Source organism: Notothenia coriiceps, unplaced genomic scaffold (assembly GCF_000735185.1).
Source record: "Notothenia coriiceps isolate Sejong01 unplaced genomic scaffold, NC01 NC01_scaffold00020014, whole genome shotgun sequence".
In the NCBI taxonomy this organism is placed as follows: Eukaryota; Metazoa; Chordata; class Actinopteri; order Perciformes; family Nototheniidae; genus Notothenia; species Notothenia coriiceps.
In genome coordinates, this window is record NW_011352715.1 from 3,038 (window position 1) to 17,951 (window position 14,914).

At 40.7% G+C, this 14,914-nt stretch overlaps 1 protein-coding gene across 1 annotated transcript in view; it reads left to right on the plus strand.

Moving 5' to 3' along the window:
* The window catches only part of LOC104952436 (G-protein coupled receptor 98), a 73,724-nt gene that overhangs the window by 1,665 nt on the left and 57,145 nt on the right, over positions 1 to 14,914 (plus strand). The window lies entirely within an intron of this gene.

Consider the following 14,914-nt stretch of genomic DNA (forward strand, 5'->3'; position numbering starts at 1 on the left):
CCCCCGGTTTCAGGTCCGGGCGGGTGAGATTAAACTACACCGGGTGTTCTCGAAACGCGTTTCTTATATATGCAAATTAATATTCTACATACCACGGCGAAATGTTACTCGGTGCAACGGGTATTGATGTACAGGGTGTTACGTAGAGTAAAACACCTCGACGCTGTGACTTCCATCTAACGTTAATAAAAGGGATCTGAAGTACGAAAGTCTGCATCAATTAATACTTCAATAATGGTATGTTAGGCTATGTATTAGGTTACGTCTCCTTTCATCACATTTATTATGTGAATAAATATATATAATAGATACATACTAAAGTCTATCAGGAATTTCAATTAAGTGATTTGGCCGGAAAACTACGTTGGTATTAAGATTGACACCGGGCGCTACTTCTTAACTTAAACTGTTGACGAACGAAAGTCTGACTTTGTATTCCTCGGGGAGGGTGCGGGGAAACTCGTCTATAAACCAAATTTTGTTCTTGTGGGGAGGGGCTCCTTGTTTTCATCTAAAGTAACAGACAAAGAATCAGCACTTTTGAAACAGGGCTGAAACAGAGGGGATTATGGGTAATGCTGCAATGATCTGTTTGATATTTGGAGCCAAACACTTCAGAGACATGTTTGTATATCTGAGAGCTATACTATATTGATGAAAAACAGTAAAATAGGGGACCTTTAATATCTCTTAACACTTGTTGTTGCCTCTCTCCCTGTAGGTGTTTCTGTCAGTGGGGGACAGCTTCACTGCAGAGCTCACTGATGTCAGACTGGTCGGACCCCTCCTCGGACCTCCGCCCCTTCTCCTTCATGAGGCCACCGTCGCTACCATGACTGTCCCAGAGGAAGCTGCCAGCTCAGATGTAAGTTGTTGTTTGTTTGTTGATATAAACAGTATCTGTGAGGGAAACACTTTTTGTATTTGTCCCTTTGCAGATGCAAGGCTTGCTCAAACACATTGTATTAGGGTGTCGGTCTCCTCAGGGATGTACTCATATCGTCACTTATCTCTGCTGGAGATATACATCTATAAAATATAGATAAACATCTGGTTATTAAAACATTATACCTGATAACTTTCTCAATGAGCAACCGGATATTATTTCATACTGATATTGTTAATCCCATTATTGTATTCATTGTTCTCATCTCTTGAATTATATGTATCTGCACCTCAGTGCTGTAAGAGACATCATCTATCACTGACAGTGTTTAATTGGAGCTAACAGTAATATTAACTGTCTTCTCTCACATGTGTTGTGCAGGTTGGCTTCGCCTCCTTGGCTCTGCAGGTATCAAATATAGAAACAGGGACGTGTGAAGCAAAGGTGACACGGACGGGTCTGTTTGGAGACATCAGGGTGGAGTGGACAGCGGGGTTTCCTGCAGGACAGACCCCACCCGGGCTCAGAGTGGGAGCTATCACCCCAAGCTCCGGTAAAACACCCTCAGACAGAAGTCGTTGCCTTCTTAAACTCAAACATAAGGTTTCATTTTGTGTAAATTACCTCTATCGACCATAACGTGTACCCAGATGTCTTTTCATTTGATATATCATTCATGTTATCAAGTGAGCCAATCTGAGCTTTCATCTCTGATACGAGGAAAAGCACTTAGAGCACTTGCAATCACGCTGATGTCAAACATTAACATGCACTAACGACAGATGCTTTTATAGTGTTGGTAATGTGCTCCTTTCCTCATATTCAGGCTCAGTGACCCTGGCCCATGGAGAGAAGACTCAGTCCATTTCTCTGACGGCTGTTGATGATGCGTCTGAACCCGCTTCCTACGCTCTCCACCTGAGCGCTGCCTCCAGCCCCGCCGCAGGGGGTCCTGTCCGGCTCAGGTAACGGCTTCACAGTGGTATAAAGTTCTGATGGCGTTAATACATGTTATGATTTAAAAATGCAGTGGGACTCGAACTTGTTACCCCCTGATTCGAAGTCCAGCACTCTATCCACTTAGTCACAGCCGCCCGTTCAATTAAAAATGTTTTACATATTGCTTTGTCTATATATATACCGTGCTCAAACTTGAACTAAACCCAAACCAATTTCCTAAAGTTTAAATGTAAATCACATAATTGTCTTTATTAATGTATCCTCACGCTGAGATCCCTCTCCCTGCACAGGTCAGGGTTTACCGTAGCAGAAGTGGAGCCGTTGGGGATCTACCAGTTTGCTCCTGATTCCCGGCAGCTGGTGATCGCAGAGGACATCCAGACTATAACGCTTTACGTTCAGAGGCTGTACGGCTCTCGCAGCAACCGCACCGGCCTGTCCTACTCAACAGTCTCAGGCAGCGCGGCAGCAGGACAGGACTTCATCGCAGTGCCAGACGGACGATTAGTCTTTGACTCGCCTCGACAAACCAACTGCTCCTTCAGCCTCTCCATTCTGGACGACTCCCTAACAGAGGCCGACGAGCACTTCCAAGTTAATTTAACAGATGTTCAAGTCCTGAATCCAGACTTGTCTTGGGCGGATTCCTCTCCTCGCCTTAATACTCGTCACAGTGTGGCCTCCGTCACCATCCTAGCCAGCGATGTGACCGGAGGAGTGCTGAGTATTGGACCCGGGCTGGTGCAGACCCCTGAGGACCGGGAGGAGGGGACGCAGCAGGAGAGAAGGGTGGTGCTGAGGGTGAGGAGGTCCGACAGCCTCGCCCAGGATGTGAGGGTCCGGGTCCAAGCATACGGAGGTGAGTGTTTGTCAACCTCAGGAGCAGTGAGTGACCACACACACACACACACACACACACACACACACACACACACACACACACACACACACACACATTTTTTATTTGTACGTTGTTGGCATATACAGTATGCTTTGTGTTTTGCTGTTGTGCCACATGTATTGTTGACATTTACGTTTAGTGTTTCTTTTTGTTTTTGTTGAAGCAAAAATAATACCAGTTTAAAATGTCTAAAAAAAAGATTATTAAATAAAAATAGAGTTAAAATGTTTACAAAGAATCTCAATAAAAATGTAAACTTTGAAATTGATTTTATACAAAAAAAATTAGATTTTCAGTTTTTGTAGGCATTAATCGAACTCATATTCATAGCCTATACAACACCACGAAACCTGTCAAAATAAAATATAAATGCAGTTATATACAGGACTGTCTCAGAAAATTAGAATATTGTGATAAAGTTCTTTATTTTCTGTAATGCAATTAAAAAAACAAAAATGTCATACATTCTGGATTCATTACAAATCAACTGAAATATTGCAAGCCTTTTATTATTTTAATATTGCTGATTATGGCATACAGCTTAATTTCTTAAGCTGTATGCCATAATCAGCAATATTAAAATAATAAAAGGCTTGCAATATTTCAGTTGATTTGTAATGAATCCAGAATGTATGACATTTTTGTTTTTNACTAAAAATAACCTATATTGATTCTGACTTTTCTACATCCAACTCACAGGTTTATCATTGCTTTGAGAAAAAAGATTATTAATTTACCCCTTTTTAGAAGTGTAATTTGTTCTGGGAATGTCATTTTCGAGCCTGAGACCTGGAAAACAGGCTCGGGGCTGAACAGGTTTGTAATATAGCCCAACTAAATCAATGAGATAATTCAGGTTAGGGGTTTCACAACTACCAATATTTACTAGTCGACTAGTTTTTCAAAATAGTAGTCGACTAGTCGTTACGTCATAATAAAGACACACAAAGAGAGGTTTACAACTGTATTTTCTATTGGAACTCACACAGTAACATTAAAAACACTGCATTTTAATTTGTGTTACATGGCTGAGTAAATAACAAACACTGGACCCACCAAAATCGACAGCAAAAAACTCTTGTTTACATAAATGCCACGTAAATCCAGTGCGCAACAGCGCATTGCGCAACACTTTATTCGCTGTCCTCCACGATAACGTCCACCTTTCCATATTTTTGGTTTGAACACCAACGCATCGACATGTGAGGGAAGGAGGCTTGACCGCTTTCGGGTGACAGTGTTGCCTGCCAGGGAAAAAACCCTCACTCGGGGTGCTTGGCTGGAATAGCCAGGTACCTCCTCGAAAGCGGGGGAAGCGGTGCACGTTTTCTGCCCACCACTCCAGTGGATTATCCATTGTGGGGATATGCGGTGTCCGCTGGCAGTAATCCCGTAGCTCATCATCCGCATCACTGTTGACCCGTGTTTTCTTGCTGTTCGTTTGCCTCTGTTCAGTGCTGACGCCGGTCCGTTGCTCACTGGTGCTAGCATTACTGCTAGTGCTAGCTGTCGGCAGCGGGTGTTTCATCTTTAGATGGTTGCGCATAGCAGATGCATTTGTATTGTACTTCAGTACAGCTGTACACAACTGACACTTCACTGTGGAGTTGGTTACATCTTCGTTGAAGTACTGCCATACATAAGAATGTCGGACGTGTTTTGTAGCATTTTGCAGCACCTCGTTTACCTCCATTTTTTTCACGACTAGTCGACTAGGGCCTACAGCGCCGACTAGTGGTAAAGGTAGTCGACTAGTCGACTAGTCGATTAGTTGGTGAAACCCCTAATTCAGGTGCATTCATACCTTTATCTTTTGAGCGTTTTCCTTTTCTTTCTAAACTGGGCACCTGATGCCATGTGCCTTTTTCTCTCCATCACCGTAGGTATTCATTTTTGACCCAAGAATCAATGCATAGCGTACCTGTCCCCCAACACTGTCAACTACAGGCCAAGAATATACCATGTTGCCTTTGTCAGTTTTTAAATTATTCTTTATTGTTTCATACTACCCAGGCCAGGAAACAAATAAATCTGCAAAACTATTTATATTGTATGTATGACTTTGGTGGCATTTCGAGGCGTGAGATTCATTTTTACTAATTGCAGTACTTTATAAACGTTGAAAGTGTTTATTTGATAGAGATAGTTTACCCGCCGCCCCCCTCTCTCTCCCCCATAGTGAGGCAACCTGAGATCCCCCCCACCCTTCTTTGAGTGTGAGACCTTCCATCCCAGCTGTCTGCTGTAAAAAGGGCGGCCGTTACTCACCACATTAGCTAGGGTTAAATAATGTGTCGCTAGCTGAAACAGATTAATCACTGCAGTAATTATCCAATGGAAGGCTTTTACAGATTGGCTTAGTTAAATCCAGTTGTTTTTTTGGACGGGCAGTGTACAACCACTTAATAGTCAGCTGCAAGTTTGACCCTAAAAAATTGCAACAAAAGGTTTCTCAGTGTTTTATTGTAATATCAGGTGTACTTCATAAAATATCAAAAGTCTACCTAAAGCTGAACACTACAAATGTCTAATTTTCAAGATGGCAGCTGCAAATTCCTAATAATGACCTTACTCATTCATTATTCATCCAAGTCAAGCAATGTTGGTGCCTAAACCCATGTTTTGGTGATCTAGGAATCCAATTAGCACATTTAAACTATAGTGAAGTGATTACATGTACAATTATATTTGAAGCAATTGGTTATAAGCATATTCATATCAAAATCTACGGTAATTTTTCAATACAATTGGTAATTTCTTCTTTCTCCAAATTCAAAAATGCCCAGTATTGGTGATTTCACTCATAATTCACATTGGAAGCTTTCAGAAGATTCATTTACATACCAAGGAGGAATACATTTTCATTACGGTGAAGAACTGTGAAATTAATAAAAAGAGAGCCGCAACATGGCGGCTCAGTACTGATAACCCCTTTATCTATTAATTGTTTCTTATTTTCTTAGCTTATTCCTATTCGTATATTTTCTAGCAGGGCATATTTTTGATAGTGTGATTGTGGAGATGGGAGTTTCAAAGCGGTCAACAACATAGAATCAATTTTCTTCTAATTTCAAGCCAAATAACACATTATGCGATGTCCTTGTTTCCTTTTTTTGGAGAATTTTAAAATGCTGGGCCTTGAAAAGGTCTAGGCAGTTTATTTGTTGGCATAATTGTAAAAACCTAAAAAAAACAACCTTTCAGCATTTTGTAATTCAAGGGAAAGCTTGAATTGTTCTAATTCTGCAGCTCTTCCCTCTCTCTTTCCTCTATTCACCTCCTCTCAGAAAATCATGTTTACTATATGTGCTTTATCCAGTAACCTGTGCGAGTACTAGTATCATAATGTGATTTGGAGGCTCTAGTTAACTACAGCACAATATCTGCAAAGCTATTTAGAGACCAAGAGAAATATATATATTTTTAAATACATTTTTACTTAGTTTAGTTTTCTCAACCGTAGCAGTCATCTGCCATTAGTCACAGCTGAGCCTTTGGCTATGGTAAGCACAAAGCTAAACTTTAGGCAACGCGTGCTCTGGAAAAGTGGTTCTAAATGGTGATTATCTCTGTGACTGTGAATTGATCGACAAATCCTGGGTCTGCTATTTTCTTTGCATAACTGGAAACTTCAAACTGTGGTAAAACAAATAAAGCAGCAGCATTTTGGTGTCCATTTTATAACATTTAGGAACGTAGCTGAGGTCTGATATTCAATTTAAGACACAAACGTATTGCCTTTTCGCCTGAAGTCTATTATAACTTCCAGTACATCTAATATCTGACAACTGATACTGATATTTAAGGGTGTCTAAAATGAGACACTGCAGACAAATTTAAAGAATGAGTCACCTGCGTGAATGCCGGGTGTAATTAAAAAGGTACAAAGGTTCAAAGACTGTGTTGATTAAAGATGAACGTTATATGAGATCTTTCCACTACGTTAAATAATAAAATAAATAAAGATATTCTAGATGCTGCAGTTTGACATATAATTTAAAAATACCAATTAGAATGAAAAGTCCTCGCCTTAAACTTAAAAATTAGATTGATATCCCGTCATCCTTATCATATCTGTCACGTTAATTGTCTCGTTAACGGCTAAGACAGAATATTAATTCTCACTGAGTGTCTCTTAAATATAAATATGTATATGAAGACCATGGGACTTAACCTCAATTATGTCATAGTGAAAGTCATTTTATGTGAGAATACTCATGATTACAGGGAAATAAAAGTAGGGGGCTTTATTGTGTTAATATGAACTCTCTTGACAGCCTAATTATGGCATCCAGATATTTTTATTTTCTTTGCATTTATTCAGCACGTTCTTCATTCTGTCACAGGTTTTTCTGCAGCTACTGTAGAAAATCAAATGCATTTTTCATTTGTTTTTTTTACCATACTTGCCAGGTGTAGAATATTCAGTTTGAGTTCCCGTCTTCAATATTTGAGTTCTGGGTTTAAAAGCTAATGGCACTTGCCATAACCATTGATGAGAGAAAGCAGTGTCAGAGAAGGTGCTGTACATGATCAAAGTGCAAGTGTGAAGGAAGAAAGTTGCTCACTCGTAGCCACGAAGAAAACAATTGTTTATAATTGACCAACTTCTCCTTCAAGGGATGGATTTGCCTCCCACACAGTATTATACTGATGCAACTTTCACTCATCATACTGACATACTGTAGCTGTCACATGAATAATAAAAAGGAGAAACTCACTCCACTTTAACAAACTTGTTTAGTTGTGGTTATGTCAGTGTAGTGTTTACAGATGTGTGAGTGGTTTTCAGAGACTATTAAAAAGTTCATTTTTGAGTTATTTTCCCACTATTTACTCAGTTCATTGGAAGATATCCTGTTGCAGAAACACATTTATAGATATTACTTATCTTTTTATACTGTCTGATATTATGTGATGCAACTGTGTGTGTAGGTGGGTAAACTCTGGATCTACCATGGCTGTCATCTATGATGAGGTAAAAAAACTGAATGCGACATTTCATGATAATATAATGATAAAAAAAACTTTTTATTTAACTGTCAGCAATGAGAATTTGCATGGTATCAAGGTTAAGGACCAAAATGCAAACTACTAGGCGGACAGATACAGTTTTCTGGCTCTATTGGTAAAAACAGTGAGGTACAAGAATTCAAAGGACCATAAGCAGTGAAGAGTCCAAACCAGGAAGGCCGTCTATAGAAGCAAAAAATCCAAATAGGGTAGAGAATAATACATTCTTGAATCAGGTAGAAGGTCAGGCAGATACAGGTCCAGGTTATCGGATAATGTAAGGGAAGGGTGGAAAATTGCTGCAGTGTAATTTGAGGAAATATAAATCTAGCTGGAGAGGATGGAGGGAGACAGAGAGAGAAAGTGTGAAACTGTTCTAAAAAGCACAAAGGCAGAACAGCAAGCAACCACAATGTATCTGTGAAGTGTAGAATAATAAGCGGATTAATTTACAAGTAGAAAATAACCCGTTGCCCCCCACTGACCCCCTGTTGAATCCAGTCCTGGGCTTTGTGTAAGCATCCTATCGCTACATAATTAGGTTTTATGTTTCTGAAACCAACCAGTGACTGTTGAAATTTGATTTAACACATTCCTTTGGTATACGTCATGCCTGTCTTAATCCCCTAATCATTTGATGTTGATGCGCTTCAGTGGTGCAATACCAAAGAGACAAGACCTGACACGCAACCCTGCTTAACACCAACCCAATGAACCAAATTGTAGTTTTAGTTCTTAATGTTGCTACATGAGATTTACCACAAAAGAGGAAACATTAGCTTTTCCCTATTTAGATTTTAAAACAGTGAAGTCTGGGATAATACTGAAAAGTGCTGTTGACAAACTTGCAATGCATGGGTTATCAGCCTAATGATCACTTAGCTTCTAGGGGAAACATCCTATATATCTGGGGTTTCAAAACTTCTTCTTAAAGAGCCTGTGACACGAACCCAACAACTGTTGTGCAATGAAATAGTGGGCTACTAGTAATCTCGAAACGTCAGTTTAAAAAAGAAAAAGCGATACCGTTCCGATAAATATCAATAATTTCGAACATCGCGGGAAAATTCCTTCGACTCATTTTGAGGTTTTGGGGGAAGCCGGAAGTGACGTCAATGCGGGAGCGCTTCACTGTGCGGCGAGAGAACCAAACACGGACAAAGTGTGTTGTCATGCGCAGAAATGGTGAATTACTGAGTTTAGGCACGTTAATAACGTTTTAATGAAGTTGACTACAGTATATTCATATTTGTCAGTGCTTTCATGTCAATTCGGCGAACATAAACATAAATGATCGTGGTGAAGATGATGATTAAATTAGGATTAAAAATCGGTAGTGAGAGCTGCTGAATTTCCTCCCGTCGGATGTGATATAAAAACAAATCGATTATTTTTGTAGTTGTAAACTCAAGTGGATGAAACTACATTTATTAGTGCTTTCATGTCAATTCGGCGAACATATGATACATTAAATGATCGTGAGGATGATGATTTAAAAATCGTTTGTTTGAGCCGGTCTGCATTTCCTGATGAGAAAACAAACCGATGCTTTTTGTAGTTATAGTACACCAACATGGATTAAACGTGTGTTTTTTTTTACCACAATGTTGGGGAAATTAATGGATAAAATGCACAGATTATTATTATTATTATTATTCCGACTCCGATCGGTACACTAGGTCCACCGTTTCCCCGCAGTGAGGCTCCCCCCGTTGACAGTTTACGTGGGCTGGGCTGGGTGCAGTGGCGGACTGGCCATCGGGACGAATCCCGATGGGCCGGTACCGAAGTGGGCCAGTCGGATAAGTCACTAGCACATCCCCCACTCCCGTGACAATTTACTAGCGGTACCGAAGTGGGCCGGTCGAGAGTCCCGGGCTGATTTTTAGTCCCAGTCCACCACTGGCTCCATGACCGTATGATTGCCCATATTGACGCACCTAATTCCTAAACTTCAAACAGATACAACATAAACCGATCCTTCAGCCTCATATGAGCTCTCAGACAGGTCGTGCGTTTACATGCAGATGCTGGGATCCTGAACGGTGCAGCTGGAGCGCTGTGCCCACAATGACGTCACACATCATTTGGCGGGACTTGAAGAATCCCCGAGAGGATCCAGGAAATGGTCAACATTGAAGGGCAGATTAATGGTTATCAAAGTACAAATATCCAAAATCAGTTCAGTAACGGTTTTCAAGGGGACAATATTTACTCAAATTGATGGGTTTGGATGATGGGGTAAACTCGTGTCACAGGCTCTTTAAGTATGATTTTGAAATGCAGGACTTTTACCTGTAAGTGAGTATTTTTACAATGCAGTTTTAATACTTTTACTTGAGTGAAATATCTGAGTACTTCTTCCACCACGTTCATAATATCTTGGATGAAGGCCAGTCTGTAGAGCTTGGCCTATAAACGCAGGGTCGCCGGTTCAAATCCTGATCGGTCCAATACTAAAGAGTGTGGACAGGTAGCACAGTATAAAAGGTGACTGCCGAGGTGTCCTTGATCAAGGCACCACACCCCCTACTGCGAAGTCCTTCCAAACCACTGAAAGACTTGTCGCTCTAACACTTTTTAAATGATGTAATATAATATCCAAACTGTTGTGTCTGTGGAGGGTTACCTTGCAGTGGTCTGGTTCCAGAGCAGGCACACAGACCGGCCTGGTTTCACTTGTTGGCCGGGGGTGTGGATACGATACACCACCTCATTGCCATCTTCAAGAGGTCGTGACCTTCTGTCCTGCAGGCTGGCTGAGAACACCTGGATATGAACAGAAGAAATAAAATGGGGTCATAAAATGGCTAATTTATACTGGAGCAATACTGCCCTCTGCTGCTCCATCTCCCTGCTTCCCCACCTTTCCATTGAGAGCAGTGATGGTGTCGTTCCTGAGAAACCAGTGCTCAGTTCTGAACTCGGTGAGCTGGATCCGGCTGAGGTTTCCACAGTCAGCAGTCAGGGCTGCCGGGACAGCCAGCAGGGTGTCAGGAAGCTGGAAGAAGTCTGCATTACGGCCCCTGAATCTGTGTCCATTGATCTGTGTGGGGTACCACTGGAAGGCAGAGATGGTCATATGCGGACATGTTTCCAGGATGGTGCCCCTTCTGGAGAAATCACACAAAGGAACCATTTATCATTTGAAGCATGATAACCTTGCACATAAGATATTAAAGGTCTCCTATTATACTGTTTTTCATCAATATGTTCTAGGTCTCAGATATATACATAACATGTCTCTGAAGTGTTTGGCTCCAAACACCAAACAGATCATTGCAGCATTACCCATAATCCCCTCTGTTTCAGCCCTGTTTCAAAAGTGCTGATTCTCTGTCTGTTACTTTAGATGAAAATAAGGAGCCCCTCCCCACGCCCCTCTGAGAGAGATTTGGTTACAAAGAACACAATGGTGCTCTAGGAGGAGATTCAGGTGATAACGTGGGGGGGGGGGCTTACACTTGGCAGGAAATTGGCTAATGGGGGGGGGTTACACAAGCCACAAAATCGTTATGACATCATAAAGTGGCCAAAACCTGATCAGCTCATTTTCAGACATGTTTTTATATAAATGGATCAGGACTAAAAGAGAGGGGGTATTTTTTCCTGAAACTTTCAGAATCTCTTTACACAGAGGGGACACATGTTGATGTAGAAAATAAAAATTTGATTTTGCATAATAGGTGACTGTTAAAAAAAAGAGGGATATCTCCCTTCCCCTCGTTTTAAATGGGACACTCACATCGCACATTGACTCTGCGTTAGGAGGGAAAACGCAAATCGCTCGGCCACCTCAGCAAGGTGGCTGAGGCCTCGGGTGTCCTCTCTGCTGGGATTGGCCAACGCACACAGCAGGTCGTAGGTCAGGTTGCGGCTGCTCTCCTGTAGAGGAGTCCTGTTGGCCTCTGCAAGCACCTGAAAAAGTAAGAGGGATGCATGGAGAAATGTAGCAAAATCATATTGAGAAACACCTGGCTTTGCTATTGTTTGCTTTGTTAATCTGTAGTGATCTACACTTGACTGTCTTTGTCTTCTTTCCCCCTCCTGGCTCTGTTACTGTCACTTTCTTTGGTTTTAAGTGATATGCAGCTCTTATGGCACTGTCTCCTTTTCATTGATTCACTGTTTTATCTGAGTCTTCAGCTTCCATTACACTGATTCAGTTTGCCCTTCAATAAATGTAAGTATTAGTTTAAACAAAACGTTTCTGTCCACAGTCTTCAATCAGTCTTACCTTCTCCAGAGCTTCGAGCACAGCGACCATCTGCTCCCGAGACAGAGGTGTAGAGACCTGATTGATTAGTTCCTGCAGCACCTGGTTTAGTATGATCGAGTCTAGAGGCTGGTGTAATGTGTCCAGGAGGAGCCACACAGCTTCACTGGCTGCATTCGACACCAGAGTCACATTAGCTATCCCGAACTCAGGGTGCACTCTGGCTCCACCTGAAGCGTTGAAGAGCTCCACCTGGAAGCGCTTGGGTGTCGGAGAGGAGGAGGCGAGGTCAGGAGTGAGGAAAATCTCCAGAGATGTGTTACGCTGACCCACAGCGAAGGTTAGAAGACCCTGTTGTTTAGGGAAGTCCATCCCTGCCTTAGCAGGCCGGATGACAGAGGGACCCACAGCCTCCTCTCTGGGCAGCTCCTGGAGGAACAACAGAAATGTCTCGTGTTGAGTGGAGTCATGTTTACCAACAATGTTTGTCAAAGTAAACCTACGTGATTCAAATCCAATAGGTTTTATTTTCATATGCCCATAAGCTACAGCGTAGAAATGGCAATGACATTCTTCTGAGCTCGTCCAACAATGCAACATGTATAATAAAATACACAAATACAAAATAGTGCAAAAAGTCTATATACATGTAAATAGAATATGATATGTACAAGAACAGAATATCAAATTAAATAATGTACATTAAGACAAAATACAATTTAGTTTTGTGTAAAAGGTCAACTTATATTAACATCTAAGGGCGACCTCTGTAGTCAGTAGAACAAAAAAAGACAAACTATTAAGAGACAGATTTGGGCAACCTGTGTGGCTGACAACTTTTGTATGCTGTTATAATCGTGATTTATTAAAAATAGATCAATAATAAAAAAATCATATTGCACATTTCACAATACAAATGCAACCTCTATCATATACTAAGCCCACTAACAGGTGCTAAAAGCATTTAGTAAGCTCTTTAAGTTCTTTAACGTTATCACACAACAGAAAAAAAGTCAATTTGATTTAGCTTTTTATTCAATATGAGTTTTTACCTCTAGTGTTTTGCCCGCTTGAGAAGGCCTGTTAACGTTGTTCAATGTGTGTTAAATCTATTTCATTGTTTTGTATTCACCACGCGAGCAGCATAACATCAGGCTAGCCTCATAACTGTGATTGAACTTTTAACTTAAAGGATAATGTGTTTGAAATGTCTGATTTAAAAACGCGTTGATAGTGGTTCTCAGAAACTCATGAAAGGATGCCGCAACAATGTCCACAAAATGTCAAATCAATGGTGGAATCAACAGAAACAACTGGAGCAACACGTGTAATGAACATGAGACAAGTTGAATGTGTTGTTTAGTTGCATTCCAAACTCAAATGAGAGCTGGGCTTCACAATATGTCAGAGAGATGAAAGCAGATGACCGGCCGTGTTGTCTGTTGAGTGCACTACTCTTACTTTGATCTCCAATATCAAAAAGTGTAAGTGTTAGTGAGTACTCCATGCCCATGAACTGCGTGTGCTGTAGCCAAGATATTTTTTATCATGATGCCGAGGAGAGGTGAAGGAGGAAGGCAGTGATCAAAAGAGGAGAGGAAGAAACATTTGGCATCGACATCAAATAAAACATGTTTGTTATTAATATATCCACAGTGGCAGAATAACTGCTTTATACCTCCATCAAAAGAAAAAAGATAACTACCAAATGCAATTTAGTTCATGGCATTTCATTTTACAACACCTTTGTGTATCAGGAGTATATAATGCAAAGTTGGTGTTGAATTAGAATTGAACTATGATTACATTTTAAACTAAACTGCTCTCAAGTACTGTCCCAATTCAGATGAAGTGAACATAAAAATCCCTCATTATGCCTCTAATTTAAAAGAAAAGAAAAGTAAGAACAAATGAAATCATTTATGAGAATACATGTCATAACATTAAGACAACATATTCGAGGTGGTTTTCAAAAACATATCCGTATATATTTATTTCTCCAAGTTAGGTGTTTGTGTGCACTGAGGAGTCTCAATTTTAAGATTGGCTTCAATCAATGTTTGAAAATGAATTCTTCATATATGATAAATGAGAGGTAACATTTTATTTATGGTATTATTTCCACATATTTCTCTCCATTCTTCCTTCTGCCAACGGTGTCGCAGTTTCTCGTCCCTCTCGTTGTTGTGAGTAGTGCGTACGGATCTTTAAATTACATTAAAGGGGACCTATCATGCTATATTTGAATAATATATTGTAGGGCCATACCTATATAAGGTATATTTATAAGTTTTATTTTTCAAAATACCAAACAGATCATGCATTTTAGCCATGCCTCATTTTGCCTCACTCCAGTTCTGTCTTTGCATGAGCTGGAGCTGACACACCCCCCCCTGCAAAGGAGGGGGCGAGGCACAAGCGTGATGTTACGATGCTGTTGCCATGCTGTTGCTATGCTGTTGCCATGCCATGGCAACCTCTCATTCCCCTGATACGTGGAGAGTTGACCATACAGGCGGAGTGCACCTCTGTGACATCATAGAGGTGCAAATCAGAATCCACATGTATCAAATCCGTTGCAGCCCTGTTTTTAGAGATTTGGGTATGGAGGAAAAGGGAGAGGGTTGTATTTTCTGACACTTGGTGAGTTCTCTGGAACACCGGGGACACATATTCATGTATAAAAGATGTACAAAAGTGCATTTTGCATGATAGGTCCCCTTTAAATGTAGTTTGGTTGACATGTTATCTTACAGTAAGTGTATTGAACCAATGCCAAAATCCTGCAGGTAGAATATCTTTCAATAAGCAGAACATTACTAAATGCTATAAACAGTATATACTTTAAAAGTCTACAAACGCTAAATATTTTTTTGTTTGAACTGCCTTGTTACTCGCCAGAGGTCGCCGTTTTGACCATGAAACGGGGCCATATCCA